This window comes from Hemitrygon akajei, chromosome 13 (genome assembly GCF_048418815.1).
Source record: "Hemitrygon akajei chromosome 13, sHemAka1.3, whole genome shotgun sequence".
In the NCBI taxonomy this organism is placed as follows: Eukaryota; Metazoa; Chordata; class Chondrichthyes; order Myliobatiformes; family Dasyatidae; genus Hemitrygon; species Hemitrygon akajei.
Window position 1 is genome coordinate 32,883,534 of NC_133136.1, and position 18,024 is coordinate 32,901,557.

Consider the following 18,024-nt stretch of genomic DNA (forward strand, 5'->3'; position numbering starts at 1 on the left):
CGATGATAAGACCCTTGTTTGTAAAATGCTATAATGACTTGAATGCAAATGTGGGAGGTACGATTAATAAATTTGCGGATAACATGAAAGTTGGTGGTGTTGTGGATCATGAGGAAGATTTATCTAAGACTACAGCAGGAAATAGATGGGATGGAAAGTTGGGTGCAGCATTGGCATATGGAAGTTAATCTTGACACGTGCGAGGAGATGTACCTTGTGAAGTCATATTAGGGGTAAGGCATTAACAGTTAACGGTCATATTCTGATGTTGGCCTCAGGGTTCAAGTCCACAGTCCCCTAAAACTGGAAACACAAGTTGATAGGGTGGTCATGAAGGCATATGGTATGCTTGATATAGATCAGGACAGAGTATAAAAGTTGGGACATTATGTTGCAACTTCACAATGTAGGTTACAACTGGAAATTGAAAAATTGTGTGCAGTTCTGATTGTCATACTATTGGGAAGCATGTAGTTGTGCTGGAGAGTATCCATGTGAAATTTGCCAAGTTTGGAGGGCTTAAATTATGTGGAAAGATTGAGTAATCTGGGTTTATTATTCCTGGAGTGAAGGAGGCTGAGGTGTGAGCTGACAGAAGTATATAAAATGAAGAGCTGACGATAGGATAGATAGTCAGAATGCTTTATCATAGTAGGGGTATCAAAAACAAAAGGACACAGGTTTAAGGTAGAATGTATATTTCTGACACTTCTGCTTTTTTTCTGCACCTATATATAATTTTTTAAAGAACCATGTACATGGACCCTGTGATTTTATGGATTTCCACTGTTTCCAGTAAATAAGTACTACATACATATAGGATTAGCAACTGCAACATTTTTATGGCACTGTTACGAACCCCGTAACTGGGTCACTTACCAGCAAAGATGGAGACGTCCGTTGAAGTCTGATGATACTATTTTTAACAGTATTTATTAGTAAAAATACACAAAAATAATATCAATGCAAATATACAGATAATATACGTCATCAATACTAAATCTAAAAGTGCGGGTATAATAATAATCAATAAGAAATAAGCTCTATCGTTGTCTAGGGGATAATGTATTGTCCGATGGAAATATAAAGTTCACTCAGTTCATGCAGGCTGCAGCCATTGGGGACCGCTGTGTTGCAATGGTTGGAGAGAGAGAGAGATTTGTAGAAAAACTTGCTGACTTTCCTTTTATGATTTCGATCTGTCAGGAGTCTCGTTGTCATGGCCTTTCACTTGTGGCCTCTCCTTTAGCTAAACCGTTCTTACGTGATGAGCCCGCCACCCTGGCAAGGGAGGATGCAAACGAGCTCTCACCGGCCTTCGCTATAAAAACGCTATCACGGGATTTCTAGCGTTTCTCCTGGTGCGTCTGAAGGGGTTGTTCCCCAGACCCCTCTTTTATCCTTACTCACGGGGTCTCAGATGTCAATCACGTTGGGATGATGCAATCCCTCAACCAGACCACTCTGGTTGTCCCCTGAGGGGTTTCAATGAATAGTACAGTACTCAATACACAATTCCGTCTCCAAGAGACAATAGCCGTTATCAGTGGTTCCGTTTCGCTAAGGTCAGGACACATTCCAAACCTTGTGTATTCTGGACGTCTCTCTCTCATTTCCTGGGTCTTAGACCTGAATTAATAGCGATCTTGCGATTCTCAAAAAGGAGGGGGCGACTTTGTACCCTTCGGCCCCTCAGAGTTGCTTCACATTCATAACACCCCCTTCCTTCTAAGATTTTTGCCACAGGTAAAAATTAATTAATATAGAGTCTTACAGGATTTCAGAATCTAACACAATACAAAAGAGTTTTTTTTCACTACAGAGTAATACAGTTATACATTCAATTCAGCATCTAGATAAACAGTCAGCGAGCACATTATCACTTCCTTTAATATGCTGTATCTTAATATCGAATTCTTGCAGCATCAGACTCCAACTTAATAACCTCCTGTTTTTATTTTTCATGCTAGCCAGGAATACCAATGGGTTGTGATCTGTATAAACAACTAAGGGTTTTTGCGCTGGACAAATGTACACTTCAAAATGTTGCATTGCCAAAACAAGTGCCAACAATTCCTTTTCCACGGTAGAGTAATTCCTCTGGTGCACATTGAACTTCCGAGAGAAATATGCTACCGGCTGTTCCACTCCATCCCCTGCTTGCTGTAATAGGACTGCTCCTGCAGCCTCATCACTCGCATCAGTCGCCAGGGAGAAGGGTGCTAACAAATCAGGTGCTTTTAACATAGGGTGATGGCACAACATGGTTTTTAACTTTTCAAAAGCATTCTGACAAGAATTGCTCCATTCAAATTTTTCCTCCTTCCGTAGGAGTTTTGTAAGTGAGAGAGCAATATTCGCAAAATTTTTACAGAATTTCCGATAGTATCCCACCATGCCCAAAAACCTTCTCAGTGCCCTTTTATTGGAGGGTACAGGAACCTCAGAAATAGCCTGTACCTTTGCTTGCACAGGAGTCCCTGTGCAAGCCCCTCTCCTACCACATACCCCAAGTATGTGATTGTGGCATGACCAAATTCACTCTTTGCGAGGTTTACTGTAAGTTGGGCTGCCGACATCCTTTTAAACAGATTTTCTACAGCCTCCATGTGCTCCCCCCAGGTGTCACTCCAAACTACCACATCGTCAAGATAAGCCTTGGTGTGGGTTAACCCCTTTATCACTGTGTCTATCATCCTCTGGAATGTCCCTGGTGCATTTTTCATTCCGAAGGGCATAACATTGTACTCGTACAACCCGGATGGGGTGACAAAGGCTGAGATTTCCCGAGCCCTGTCCGTTAAAGGAACGCACCAGCACCCCTTTAACAAGTCAATTTTAGTGATGTACCTCGCCTTCCCCATTTTATCAATGCAATCATCCATCCTGGGGATAGGGTAAGCATCTGTCCGCGTGACAGTGTTTACCTTTCTGTAATCGGTACAGAATCTTATAGTACCATCCGGTTTTGGGACAACCACGCAAGGAGAGGCCCACGCAGAAGAGGATTCGTGGATTATCCCAGCAGCTAGCATATGTTCAATCTCCTTTCCTACTAGCTGGCTCTTTTCTGAATTCATCCGATAAGGGGCTTGTTTAATAGGCGGTGTTGAGGTAACTATCACATCATGTTTTGTCCCACTACACCTTCTTGGGACATCTGGACATAAGTCTGTATGCTGGTTAATGAGCTGTGTTACCTGCTCCCGCTGTTCAGGCTCTAAGTGACTAACTTTATCAGCAAGGCTTGCTAAAATAACAAGAGTTCTCTAATCTGGTGGGTACTATACTTATCTTTTCAAACCGCTCTGGTTCCTCCTTACCACCCCCCCGTTGCCTCATCAGTTTTCAGGACTGCACCGACCACCACGGAGGTTCTTTCATGGTACCCTTTCATCATGTTCACATGAACTAACTGGGTCGGCTTTCGCCTATCAGGTGTTTCAATCACATAATTCAGCGAGTCTATTTTCTTAAGCACTTTATACGGTCCTTGAAACCTTGCCTGTAGGGGGCTGGTAACTACAGGAAATAGGACCAAAACCTTATCGCCCACATGAAACTCTTGTTCTCTCGTTCGTTTGTTATACCATTGGCTCATTTTGATCTGGGAGTCTTTAAGGTTTTCTCTTGCCAAGGCGCATACCTTATGCAGCCTTTCCCAGAATTTTAAAACATAGTCGATCACACTGACTTGAACGTTCGGACTAGACCACTTCTCTTTAAGTAGGGTTAAAGGTCCCCTGGGCCTGTGACCGAAAACGAGCTCAAACGGACTGAACCCCAGAGATCCCTGAACTGTATCCCTTACTGCAAATAACAGAAGTGGTAAAGCATCATCCCAGTCTCGAACGTTTTCCTGACAATAAGTTTTAATCATGGTCTTTAGTGTAGCGTGGAATCTTTCCAATGCTCCTTGGGATTCCGGATTGTATGCAGAAGCTAAAATTTGTTTGACTCCCATCTGGGTCATCATCTGCTGAAATGCTCTGGATGTAAATGTACTCCCCTGATCCGACTGTATCTCCTTAGGTACAGGTACATCCTGTGGTAAAGAATTTAATGAGTGCCTTTACCACCGCAGGGGTCCTAATATTTCCCAGAGGCACAGCCTCTGGAAATCGTGTAGCGGCACACATCATGGTCATGACGTACTGCCGCCCACTCGCAGTTTTAGGTAAAGGACCCACAAAATCCATAATGACTTGGGAGAAAGGCTCCTCACACGCGGGGATGGGTCGGAGGGGTGCCTTAGGGATAACTTGGTTCGGCTTTCCTACCACCTGACATGTACTTGTACACCACTTTTACAATAATCAGCAATATCTTTTCTCAGGTTTGGCCAATAGAAATCTTTCATAACCCAATCCACTGTTTTCTTTACTCCCAAATGCCCACCTAAGGGTCCCTTATGAGCTAAGTTCAAAATCTCGTCCCGATACACTTTCGGAACTACTACCTGATGTACCACCGCCCAATCCTCATCGACCAGCACCGTGGTGGGCCTCCATTTTCTCATCAACACACCCTCTTTCAGGTAGTAACCCTCTGGCTCTGTCTCAATCTCTGTCTCAGAAAGAACTGACTCTCTCAATGCTACCAGCTCCTCGTCACGTCCCTGCTCTCGTACAAATTCTCTTCTTGCTAAGGGTAGGCCTACCTCCTCCCCTTTACTCTCTTTCACCTCCCTATTCTCCGTTTTACCACCCTCTAACTCCTCTTGGTACAGGGTCGGTAAAAACGTCTCGGCCAAATCAATACTGGCCGGATTTAAACTGGTCTCGTTCTCAGCTGCCTTTCTCGACATGCTGCGAGTGATCGCGCATGCGGGATAGATCTTGGAATCTAGGGGCGGGTCCTCAACACTCACAGGCTTGCTCGTCAACTTCACTGCTTCACCCACATCACCACCCGCTAAGTCATTACCAAGAAGGACGTCCACGCCTTCTCCCGGTAATTCCGACAGTACCTCTAGTTCAACTGGTCCAGATACCAGATCACAATTTAGAATGATCCTATGCAAAGGCACAGCTTCTGTCCCTTTTCCTATGCCTCTCAAAGCTACCTCTCCAGCCTCGGGACCAAAATCTAGTACCTTACTGCGAATCAATGACTGCTCGGCTCCAGTGTCTCTCCAGATCCACACTGGAACTGGTGTGTCTCCCTCTTTCACAGACACGGTTCCTTCTGAAAGAAATTTCTCACGCCCCTCTTGTACTCTATCTACCTGGGGCTCTCTCGTCGATTTGCTGATCGACGCAATACACCCTGTAGGTACTGCTGCTTTCCCTTTTCCTGTCTCCTTCCTCGGAGCAAAACACTTAGATGCGATATGACCCACCTTTCCACAATTAAAACAGGTCAAGCCAGGACCCCTCCTGTCGTCTTGCCTTTCCTCCTCCCTATTTTTACCACTAGCTCCCGGCTTAGTTTCTCCCTTAGCCGGCGGGCTTTCTCTACCGTTCCCACGGTCTTTCTGGTAACTTTTATTCGAGGAAAACTTTGTCTGGTGGGTTAGGGCATATTCATCTGTGAACATAGCAAATTCGGAAATGGACTTATTCGGCTTCTCGTTCAAATACATCCGGATATCATCCGAAACACAACCTTTAAATTCCTCAATCAGAATTAACTCCCTGAGACGCCAAAAATCTTCTTCCACCATTTCTGCTGCACACCAACAATCCAAGAGCACACCCTTCTCATACGCAAACTCTGCATACGTCTGATTCCAACCTTTCTTTAAATTTCTGAACTTTTGTCTATAGGCCTCAGGTACCAATTCATAGGTCCGAAGAATGGCCTCCTTTACTTTCTCATAATTCTCAGACTCCTCCTCCTCCATGGACAACGCCGCATATGCCCGTTGTGCCTTCCCTTTTAACACACTTTGTAACAGCGCCACCCACTGATCTCTGGGCCACTTCTGACTCACTGCCACCTTTTCAAAATGCAAGAAATAACTATCAACATCCGTCTCCTCGAACGGAGGTACTAACCTAAACTCCCTACTAACATTAAATCTCTCCTCTCGGTCTGACCCTTGAGCTCTTCGCTCTTGCCTTAACTTCTTCAGGTCCATCTCATGTTGCCTCTGTTTCTCCTTCTCCCTTTGGTTCTCAACTCTTTCCTTCTCCTTTTCAGCTGCTTCCAGCTGGTTTAACTTAATTTCATACTCCCTCTGCTTCTCAGCTCTTTCCTGCTCTTTTTCAGCTGCTTCCAGCTGTTTTAACTTAATTTCATGTTCCAACCTTAATTTCTCCAACTCTAACTGAGCCGTCCCACTAGTTGGTACCTTTTCAGGGATATTTTCCAATACCTCAGCTGAATACACATTCTTCACAATATAATACTGAGTTATGGCCCTCCGCACCTCCCGCTTTTTCATTGACAACCTCATCTCTGCGAGATTTAGACCTTTCGCAATATTTATCAAGTCCGACTTTGTGGCAGCCTCTAGCGCCTCCAGAGTCGGGTTTTCTATGAATTCACCTATGTCCATCTTTGCTGGTTTCCCGTCTGGTTACCCGCGGAACCAGATCCAAGTTTGGACTTAAAAGCCTGATCTACTGGCCCTCCAATTTGGTATCAAATCCCGGACAAGCCCCCACGTTGTTACGAACCCCGTAACTGGGTCACTTACCAGCAAAGATGGAGACGTCCGTTGAAGTCTGATGATACTATTTTTAATAGTATTTATTAGTAAAAATACACAAAAATAATATCAATGCAAATATACAGATAATATACGTCGTCATACTAAATCTAAAAGTGCGGGTATAATAATAATCAATAAGAAATAAGCTCTATCGTTGTCTAGGGGATAATGTATTGTCTGATGGAAATATATAGTTCACTCAGTTCATGCAGGCTGCAGCCGTTGGGGACCGCTGTGTTGCAATGGTTGGAGACAGAGAGAGATTTGTAGAAAAACTTGCCGACTTTCCTTTTATGATTTCGATCTGTCAGGAGTCTCGTTGTCGTGGCCTTTCACTTGTGGCCTCTCCTTTAGCTAAACCGTTCTTCCGTGATGAGCCCGCCACCCTGGCAAGGGAGGACGCAAACGAGCTCTCACCGGCCTTCGCTATAAAAACGCTATCACGGGATTTCTAGCGTTTCTCCTGGTGCGTCTGAAGGGGTTGTTCCCCAGACCCCTCTTTTATCCTTACTCATGGGGTCTCAGATGTCAATCAGGTTGGGATGATGCAATCCCTCAACCAGACCACTCTGGTTGTCCCCTGAGGGGTTTCAATGAATAGTACAGAGTACTCAATTGAGGTCAGGACACATTCCAAACCTTGTGTATTCTGGACGTCTCTCTCTCATTTCCTGGGTCTCAGACCTGAATTAATAGCGATCTTGCAATTCTCAAAAAGGAGGGGGCGACTTTGTACCCTTCGGCCCCTCAGAGTTGCTTCACATTCATAACAGTACCAATCTGAGATATTTGATAAACTGAGACAAGGACAAGAGACACTGCAGGAGAATATAGGAAGTTTATCAGACAAATAAATGCTATTTGATTATGATGAAATGAAATAGAGAGATTATAAAAATTAAAATGTGTGGAATACCGTATATACAGACATGCAATTATAGTTGGTAATGAATGCAAGCCCTGAAAAGTAGATTAGTTTATTATTGTCACATATAATGAGGTACAGTGAAAAAGTTTTCTTGCATACCATTCATGCAAATCATTTCCTTACAACAGTGCCCTGAGGTAATACAAGGCAAAACAATGAGAGCAGAATAAAGTGTTACAGATAGAGAGAAAATGCAGAGCAGGCAGACAACAAGGTGCAAGGTCATAATGAGGAGGATTGCATCGTACTAGGGAACCATTCAATTGTAACAGCCTTCCTTAAGGCTGGTGGTCTGTGCTTTCAGGCTTTTGTATCTTCTGCCCTATGGGGGGGGGGTGTAGGGGGAAAGGAAAGAGCTCATGTCCAAGATGGCTGGGTTTTTTGATTGTGCTGGTTGCTTTACCAGGGCAGCTAGAACTGTGGACAGAATCCATGAAGCGGAAAACTGATTTCCATGAAGTACTGAGCTGTGTCCACAACTGTCTACTGTTTCCTGCAGTAACAGATGCCTGCTGCCATATCAGGTCATGATATGGAGCATCAATAAATATTGTTAAGGGTCAATGGAGACATGCCAAGTTTCTTCAGCTTCCTGACATAGTAGAGGCCTGCGCTTTCTTGGCTATGGTGTCAGCTTGGTTAGACCAGGACAAACTACTGGTGACGTTTCTCCTAGAAACTTGAAACTCTCAACACTCTTAACCTCAGCACCACTGAAGTAAACAGGAGCCTGTGCACCACCCAAGTTCCTGAAATCAATGACTAGTTCTTTTGTTTTGCTGCCATTGAGGGAAAAGAGTGTTATCATAACACCATGTCATTAGGCTATCTCCTTCCTGTACTCTGTCATTTTTGTTTGAGATATAGCACGCAATGATATCTCTGCAAATTTGTAGATAGAGTTAGAGCAGAATCTGTGTCAGTTGCAAGATCACAAGAAAAATGTTTAAGACAATAATTTGCACCGTTTTTGGACCACGTCCCACATCTGCACTACAATGGTAAGTAACAAGTCCAGGAGACAACTCAGTATGCGAAAAGTCCAGCTCCATCATTATTGAAGAACTCAATGATGGAGTAGACCTGTAGTATGCAATGTTCTTAATATCCAGCAGTGACTTGCGAGAAAAAAAAATGTAAAGCATGAACAATTACACCTTTGGCTGGACCTGGAAAGGTCACTGTAACAATGCACGTCATTATCTTCATTCATGAGATCATAAGACTATAAGATACAGTATCTGCCTTTACCACCTTTACCATTACCCCGGCAATACATTGCAAACACTTTACCATTATGTAAAAAAAAAACCTTCATCTGCCACCCCACTGAACTTCCTCCAATCAACTTAAAATTATGCCCTCTCAGTTTAGTCAATGCCACCCTGGGAAAAAGAAAATGCTTCTTATCATACCTCTATCAAGACACTTATTATACTCCTTTGCTCCAAAGATAAATGCCCCAGTATGCTCAAGCTTTCCTCACAAGATATTCTCTCTAATCCAGGCTGCATCCCCTCTGAAGCTTTCCCATCCATCCTATAACAAAGTTTCTGAACTGAACGTGTCGTGGTTTCTCGTGCCCCACAAACGACCAGGAGACGCAGAAGATTCTTCAAGAAGGGTTAAACTTTAATTTGCAAATCAAAGCTGAGACAGTCATTGAGCTAGTCGCTGATTGCCCTCCGATCCTTGTACGTAGCATTTTTTATAGCAATCTCCTGGTTTAGTTGTATTAGCGTATCCAATCGGTCTACAGTTGCGTATCACAAGTACATCCGCCACTATTGATTCTACCCATTGAACATGTTCTAATCTACATCTCTTAGCTACCTCTCATTAACACACCATTATAATCTACCTCTCTAAGGTAGCCTCTCATTAACACCACATTATCTTCTACATTCTTAAGATTTCATTCCCCTACTAAATTGGATACATGCATAGCAAATAGCAAACTCAAAGCTGACTACATAATCTACATCTCTTAGCTAGCCTCTCATTAACGCACCATTATCTTCTACACTCTTAAGATTCTCCTACTAAATTGGATACATGCATAGCAAATAGCAAGCTCAAAGCTGATCACATAGTTTTGGTTACACAGCAAACAATGCAACTTTTATACTCCAATAAATGCAATACTCCAAGTATGGTCTAACCAGAGTCTAATAGCACTGCAACATGTCCTGCAGTTCTTGAACTCAGTGCCCTGACTAATGAAAGCCAACAACCCATACACCTTCATAACCACCCTACAAATTGCATGGCAATGTCGAGGGATCTATGGATGTGGACCGCAAGATCACACTATTCTTCCAAACTGCTTAGAATCCTGCCATTCATCTTCCAAAGTGTATCACTTCACACTTAACTGATTGAATTCCATCTGTCACTTCTCAGCTCAACTCTGCTCCTGTCACTATCCCATTGTAACCTATGACAACCTTCCACAGTATCCACATCATCACTAACCTTTGAGTCATCCACAAATTTATTGAACCACCCTTCCCACTTCCTCATCCCAAGTCATTTATTAAAATCACAAAGAGCAGGATTCCCAGAATAGATCCCTATAGAATACTACTCTTCATGGACATCCAGACAGAATGTGGTCATCTACTTCCACCCTCAGCCTTCTGTGGGTAACCCATTTCGCATCCATGCCACCAAGTTTCCCTGGATCCCATGCTTCTTCATTCATTTCTTGTAGTAACCTGGGGTACATCCCATCCAGCCTGGAAACTACAGTACAGCCTACAGAACTGTAGGTTATACCTTCCCCAGAAGGGATCCCAATGATACACAAATTTGAAATCTTGCACCCTGCATCAGTTCTTCAGGTACACACTACTACCCTTAGGTACTGCTTTTTCTCCCTTTTTTTCTCTTCTTTAGGACCTCATCTCTTTCCCTACCTATGTTATTAGTATTAGTACCATTATGTACCCTGACTGCTGTTGCCACTTATGCTCATACTCATGTTGCCAGACATCTGATTGCTGTGACTTTCCCTTGGTAGGCCAGTCTCTTCTCCAAACAGTATCCAAAGCAGTATAATTATTATTGAGTGGAATGGCCACAAGGGTAACCTGCACTGTCTGGCTACTCCCTTCCACTCTCTTGACAGTGACCCACCTACCATCCTTCTACAATTTAGTTATGACTGCCTTCCTATAGCTTCTATCAATTCATTCTCCTAAGTGATCTGTAGATCATCCAGCTCCATTTCTAGTTCCCTAACATGGAGATGAAGCCAGATGTACTTCTCACAGATATAACCATCAGGGAAACTGAAGGTATTCTTGAACTCCCACATCATACAAAAGGAACACACCAGGGCACTGGAATCCATTTTTGCTGTTATCCCCATGTAATAATAAATAAATAAAGAGTAACTTTGCAGAAACCTTAACTTACCATCTGCCTCTTCTTGCGGAAGCTTCAGTTCCCTACTTTAACCATTGCCATTCCTATAATGACTGTTCCACTTAAATTTAAATTATGTTTATTGACTCTTGCCAATTGCCAAATTGTCTGATCAATTTGAAACTGAACAGATATTCCTGACAGGCTCCACTTTTTAAATCGAAAAGAAATGTGGTTTGCCTTTGAATCCGGTAAAGCTGCGTTTATTTCCCAATCTAATTTACTCTGAGATGGTGCAGTAGGGGCCTTGAACTTCTGAAATCTTTCATGCTTTAGTGTTTGACCCTCTGGAAACTTCATGTAACTGCAGGCATGCCAGAAGGGGAAGATTATTTATCTTCCTCTGACACCTGTTTACAAAGCTTGTAACATATTGCCTTTTTTCCAAAGAAGACGCAGTATTTGTGGCTTCAGTCTCGAATCTCGTATAGACATTACACCAGTCCAAATATATGTAACTTGCGGTGTAAAGTGTCGTAGACACGTATAGCTGTAAGAAGAAAAAAAAAATCTATAACGATGCCTTTCATTCCAAAAATGAATAACATTTCTGGAGAGTTTGTCATTATATATTTCCCTCGGGAATTAAAACTGTATACAGTATTGCACTGGAAGTGGGCTCTAGACTAAGAATTCGCAGAGCTGGCGGCACTGGAGAACTACAGACGTCAATGGATGATTGACATGAGTTCGCACTGAGGGGTGGGATGCTGTGACGTGTGTTTTCCAGTCTCGGTTGTCAGTGGAAACGGAGCCTGGTTCAGGCGGCGGACGTTAGGGAAGATGCTCGAAGACATGGAGGACACTGAATGAGCCTTGGGCGACGGTAAGGGCTGCCCATCCACTGGGATCTCCCACCCTCTCCCGGCGCATTGCGGTTGCCGCCACCCCCGCCCCGCTCCCTGTTCCCGGTCACAGTCTCTGGCCTCGGGCAGCCTGTGTGTTGGTTCCGGCCGCGCACGTACCTTTCTGAGCGGGGGGAATCTGCGCTGGGACCGGCTGTCACTGGGTAACCCGCTAAGTGGCCTGTAACATCGTAGTAACGTTGAGATTAACGGCTTCCTCGTCGATTCTGGCGAAATCCAAGGAGAGGGCATAGGAATATTTATTTCACAACTTTTCTGCCGAATTAGTTTGTTTATTCTACCAGCTGTAGTTAGTGCATACGTTCCCCCCCCCCCGCTAATTTGCTCCACAGCAAATTGAACACTTTTATTCCGAAGCTATATCGTCAGCAGATGAACAGTAATTCAAATATTCAGTTACATAAAATGTGAAGAATATTATACATTTTTCGAAATATGTTGTGAAAGGGAAACATGAACTGGAATAGATTGATGCATTGAATAACAGTTGAAGAATAGGAAATGGGAATCCATAAAAATATAAGAGTGTGGGGCTTCATTGTGGATTTTGGGAATTCATATTTGCAAGTTGATGACTGAACAGACAGGGAATAGAAGGATATACAGACCATGTACAGGCAAAAGTGATTAGTTAGATTTGGATCATAATCAGCACAGAGGCGGTGAGCTGAATGGAGTACAGTATTCCATTCCTGTTCTATATATTCTGTGACTGTAGGAGAACAGTGATAATATGGAAGAGCATTCTTAAAGACGTTACAATTGTGTAATAAAGTATAATTAATATTGCAAAGATTATCTGGGCTTCTAATGTAATGTCCTTTATCTATGTTTCAGTACACTTAAGTGAAGTTGAAATATAATTACATGTAGTTGGCAAAGACCATTAATATAATATTAATGGTGAATTGTACCTTCCTTAGGATATCTTCCTGAATTCCATGGGTTGAAAGTTCTGAAGAAGGGTCTCATCTTGAAAGTTGACTGTTTACTCTTTTCCATAGACACTGTCTGACCTCCTGGGTTCCTCCAGCATTTTGTGTGAAGTACAAGTAGAGATGGGATTAGACAGAAAACAGAATCCTAGTTCATAGTTGTCATTCATACTGGAGGGAGATAAGCAGTCATGTTCCTTGGCTGTCAGTGCTGGGCTGAAATTATTCACATGATCTATATTCTTGGTTTTGGATGCAGAGAAGGCAGATTTGGAAGTATTTTTCTTCAAAACAAAAACAAAATTGTGTGTCCAAGAAAATTCTAGGAGTGGCATCTATAATTGTAGCAAGTTTTTGCTGCCAAAAATTGCAACAAATAAATTACATCTAAAAAAACCCCAAGCCTGAAATTCTGTTCTAAAAATGTATCGTTAATTACTTGCTGAAAACCAACATTAATGATGTTACAAAGAAAGTAGTAGCACATTGTATTTTATTAACTTGAACCACTAGTTTTCCTAAAGATGCTAATCGGAAGGGATACAGGGTAAGATTTCCAGGCTGATTTCCTTTTCCCTTAGGCACGTGTTGGAAAGCATTCATTAACATTTTTTCCACTATTTCAGTTAAGATATTTCTGATGCCTGCAACATACTAATCTATTATTCATAATTGGAAATTATGAATACACTTTCTGAAAAGGCTTTAAGATTAATTAAATAACTATAAATATTTCCAGATTGTCAGTTCAGTCATGAAGTCTGGAAATTCAAAGTATGTTACTATATTCATTGCATGGAGATAGGCATACTGAGCAATACTAGGTGGTAGTATTGAAAGTAAAGAAGTACGAGTAGAAAATAAGGTTAGTGGGCAAAAAGAAAGGATAATAGTTACACTGGAGTAATAATTAAATGTTGTGGGCACAAAGTAGGAGTCTAATTCCTATTCTTTACTCTTTGTAAACATAGTAGAGTATTTATTTTGAATGAAAATTTTCTGCAAACAAGAATGTAAACGGTGAATGGATGTGCGACAATCATTCCTTTTAAAGCAGGTCAGAGCAAAAGCACAGGTGGCATATCTATTCAGCAATGCACACAAAAATGCTGGAGGAACTTAGTATTATGGAAGGAAATGAACTGTCAACGTTTTGGGCTAAGAGCTTTCATCAGGACAGAAAAGAAAGAGGGCAGTACAATTAAATATACAATTAAAACAGCCAGGTATTGAAACCCCGGCTCACTCAATTTTGTGGATTATTTTCTGGGTATACTTGCAATTGAAGAAGGGAATGAAGTTCCACCAAATTGATACCTGCGATGGAGGAATTTGCCTTATAGGCAGACCAGGATTATCCTGCCTTAGTTTAGAGCAATAAAGACTGACTGTACTGGTAGGTAAACAAAAAAATCAGTGGGTCATGATAGGATAGATATAGGAATAATGTTTCCCCAGAATAAATGTCTAGATCCAAGGGTCATGGTTTCAAAATAATTGGTGAAGCATCCATAATTAAGATGAGAAGAAACATTTAGGTTAAAATTACAAATAATATTTTTTGTAGTTACAAGCATTCATTCTTCCTGCTTGCTGGTGGACACCTTCTGAAGAAACATCCTTACTTTAAAAAAAATAGCTATTATGGTTCAGCCCCCTCCCCCTCTTGAAAAGCATTAAAATCAAAATAGAGCAGGCCACCATGAAAATTAGGAAAGATGGTTGGGAGATAGGTGGTCACAGCAGAATGCAGTAGGGTGGGAGGGTGCATGGAAGCAGAGGGAGAAAGAAAGGTAGTGTACAAGGATATTTCTTTACTAGCAGGTGATCACCAGCCACCATGAGCATCAAGGTAACGTACTTTTGTGAATATAGGTTTCTGTGAACTGAACTTACCACACACACTGCTTCAATGTGTGCTAGTTTGCTAGCAATGCAATTTTTAATTTGTTTAAATGAAGTTGGGCTTTATAAACTATGAAGGTGATGACCCACCAGGACCCTTTAAATCAGGTATGATTATCAGCATTTAGCAAAATGTACTTATTGTTATGCTGAGAGTTTAAAAATGAAGGTTATTTGGTTATGTTCTTCTGATATATTTTTGGGTGAGTTTTGGTGGAAGTTGTTGGTACAGGGAAATGTTTCCACCATTAGGTGAAAAACAATGGGAAGCGCCCTATCTAATTTTCCTGTTTGGACAACAATTCAACAGAAAGTTAGTGCAAAACTTTAAAAGCTTGCATGAATTTTTTTCTGAGATTTATAGTTCCAATGCAAGTTCAAATGGGTCAAAGTTCTGGGCAAGCCTAGAAGGGGCTGAATGGCTTATTTAATTTCTTGCACTCACAGAATAAGTACATACAGGCCTTGGTTTTCTGCTCAATAATTTAAAAAGCCTGAAAATCACTCATTGTATACTTAGTGGTTATTCTGTGCACAAGCCCATCACTGATGAAAGTGTAAGATTTTGGAATTAATCAGTTTTCATTTGCCTGCTTTTTATTCATGTGCCCACAGATGCATATGCTATACTTCAAAGCTCTTTGGTTCCTACCTAATAGTTATCAATGTACTATTCCCAAAAGCATAGAGTTAATTTTATGTGAATATTTAGAGTTGCATTGTGTCTATTGCTTATTCATTGAGTTCAGATGTGAACAGGTTCGCACATAGTCCATAACACAGAGAAAATAGGACTGGAATTGGATTGTTTTATTATTTTCACATGCACCAAGGTACAGCGAAAAACTTGTCTTGAATACTGCTCCTACAGATCAATTCATTATACAGTGCATTGAGGTAATACAAGGAGAGGCTGTACTTGATCTAGTATTGGGAAATGAACCTGGTCAGGTGTCAGATCTCGCAGTGGGAGAGCATTTTGGAGATAGTGATCACAATTATATCTCCTTTACCATAGCATTGGAGAGGGATAGGAACAGGCAAGTTAGGAAAGCGTTTAAATGGAGTAAGGGGAAATGTGAGGCTATCAGGCAGGAACTTGGAAGCATAACTTGGAAACAGATGTTCTCAGGGAAACGTATGGAAGAAATGTGGCAAATATTCAGGGTATATTTGCGGGGGGTGGGGGTTCTGCATAGGTACGTTCCAGTGAGACAGGGAAAGGATGGTAGGGTGCAGGGACCATGGTGCACAAAGGTTGTTTAATCTAGTCAAGAAGGAAAGAGCTTACGAAAGGTTCAAAAAAACTAGGTAGTGAAAGAGATCTAGAAGATTCTAGGCTAGCAGGAAGCAGTTTATGAATGAAATTAGGAGAGCCAGAAGGGGCCAGGAGAAGGCCTTGGCAGACAGGATTAAGGAAAACCCCAAGGCATTCTACAAGTATGTGAAGAGCAAGAGGATAAGATGTGAGAGAATAGGACCAATCAAGTTTGACAGAGGAAAAGTGTGTATGGAACCAGAGGAGATAGCACAGGTACTTAATGAATACTTTGTTTCAGTATTGTACACTTGTACACACTGGAATTAAGGAGATTGAGAGGGGATCTGATTGCAACATATAAGATTATTAAGGGATTGGACAAGATTGAGGCAGGAAATATGTTCCAGATGCTGGGAGAGTCCAGTACCAGAGGGCATGGTTTGAGAATAAGGGGTAGGTCATTTAGGACAGAGTTAAGGAAAAACTTCTTCTCCCAGAGAGTTGTGGGGGTGTGGAATGCACTGCCTCGGAAGGCAGTGGAGGCCAATTCTCTGGATGCTTTCAAGAAGGAGCTAGATAGGTATCTTATGGATAGGGGAATCAAGGGATATGGGGACAAGGCAGGAACTGGGTATTGATAGTAGATGATCAGCCATGATCTCAAAATGGCGGTGCAGGCTCGAAGGGCCAAATGGTCTACTTCTGCACCTATTGTCTATTGTATTCTCTACGGAAAAAGGATCTTGGCGATTGTAGGAATGATTTATAGCGGACTGAAAAGCTTGAGCATGTAGATATTAAGGAAGAGGATATGCTGGTGCTTTTGGGAAGCATCAAGTTGGATAAGTCACCGGGACTGGACGAGATGTATTCCAGGCTACTGTAGGAGGTGAGGGAGGAGATTGCTGTGCCTCTGGTGATGATCTTTGCATCATCTATGGAAACGGGAGAGATTCTGGAGGATTGGAGGGTTGCGGATGTTGTTCCCTTATTCAAGAAGGGGCGTAGAGATAGCCCAGGAAATTATAGACCAGTGAGTCTTACTTCAGTGGTTGGTATGTTAATGGAGAAGATCCTGAGAGGTAGGATTTATGAACACTTGGAGAGGCAAAATATGATTAGGAATAGTCAGCATGGCTTTGTCAAAGGCAGGTCATGTCTTACGAGCCTGATTGAATTTTTGAGGATGTGACTAAACACATTGATGAAGGTAGAGCAGTAAATGTAGTGTATATGGATTTCAGCAAGGCATTTGATAAGGTACCCTATTCAAGGCTTACTGAGAAAGTAAGGAGGCATGGGATCCAAAGGGACATTGCTTTATGGATCCAGAACTGGCTTGCCCACAGAAGGCAAAGATAGTGGTTGTAGACAAGTCATATTCTGCATGGAGGCCGGTGACCAACGGTGTGCCTCAGGGACCCCTACTCTTCATGATTTTTATAAATGACCTGGATAAAGAAGTGAAGGGATGGGTTAGTAAATTTGCTGATGACACAAAGGTTGGGGGTGTTGTGGATAGTGTGGAGGGCTGACAGAGGTTACAGTGGGACATTCATAGGATGCAAAACTGGGGTGAGAAGTGTCAGATTGAGTTCAACCCAGATAAGTGTGAGGTGGTTCATTTTGGTAGGTCAAATATGATGGCAGAATATAGTATTAATGGTAAGGATGAGAGGTGACCCGATAGAGGTGTACAAGATCATGATAGGCATTGATCGTGTGGATAGTCAGAGACTTTTTCCCAGGGCTGAAATGGTTGCCACAAGAGGGCACAGTTTTAAGGTGCTTGGAAGTAGGTACAGAGGAGATGTCAGGGGTAAGTTTTTTACGCAGAGAGTTGTGAGTGCTTGGAATAGGCTGCTGACAACGGTGGTGGAGGCGGAAACGATAGGGTCTTTTAAGAGACTCCTGGATAGGTTCATGGAGTTTAGAAAAATAGAGGGCTATGAGTAACCCTGGGTAATTTCTAAGGTAAGGACATGTTTGGCACAGCTTTGTGGGCCGAAGGGCCTGTATTATTACTGTAGGTTTTCTATATT

At 42.2% G+C, this 18,024-nt stretch overlaps 1 protein-coding gene across 4 annotated transcripts in view; it reads left to right on the forward strand.

Annotated features, from left to right (window-relative positions):
• The first annotated feature begins 11,715 nt into the window (after window positions 1-11,715).
• The window catches only part of rusc2 (RUN and SH3 domain containing 2), a 124,031-nt gene continuing 117,722 nt past the window's right edge, over window positions 11,716-18,024 (forward strand). For all 4 annotated transcript variants that reach the window (XM_073064368.1, XM_073064372.1, XM_073064371.1 and 1 more), the window contains exon 1: window positions 11,716-11,841. The gene's annotated coding sequence lies outside the window, so the exon portion shown is untranslated. The remainder of the gene's footprint in view (window positions 11,842-18,024) is intronic.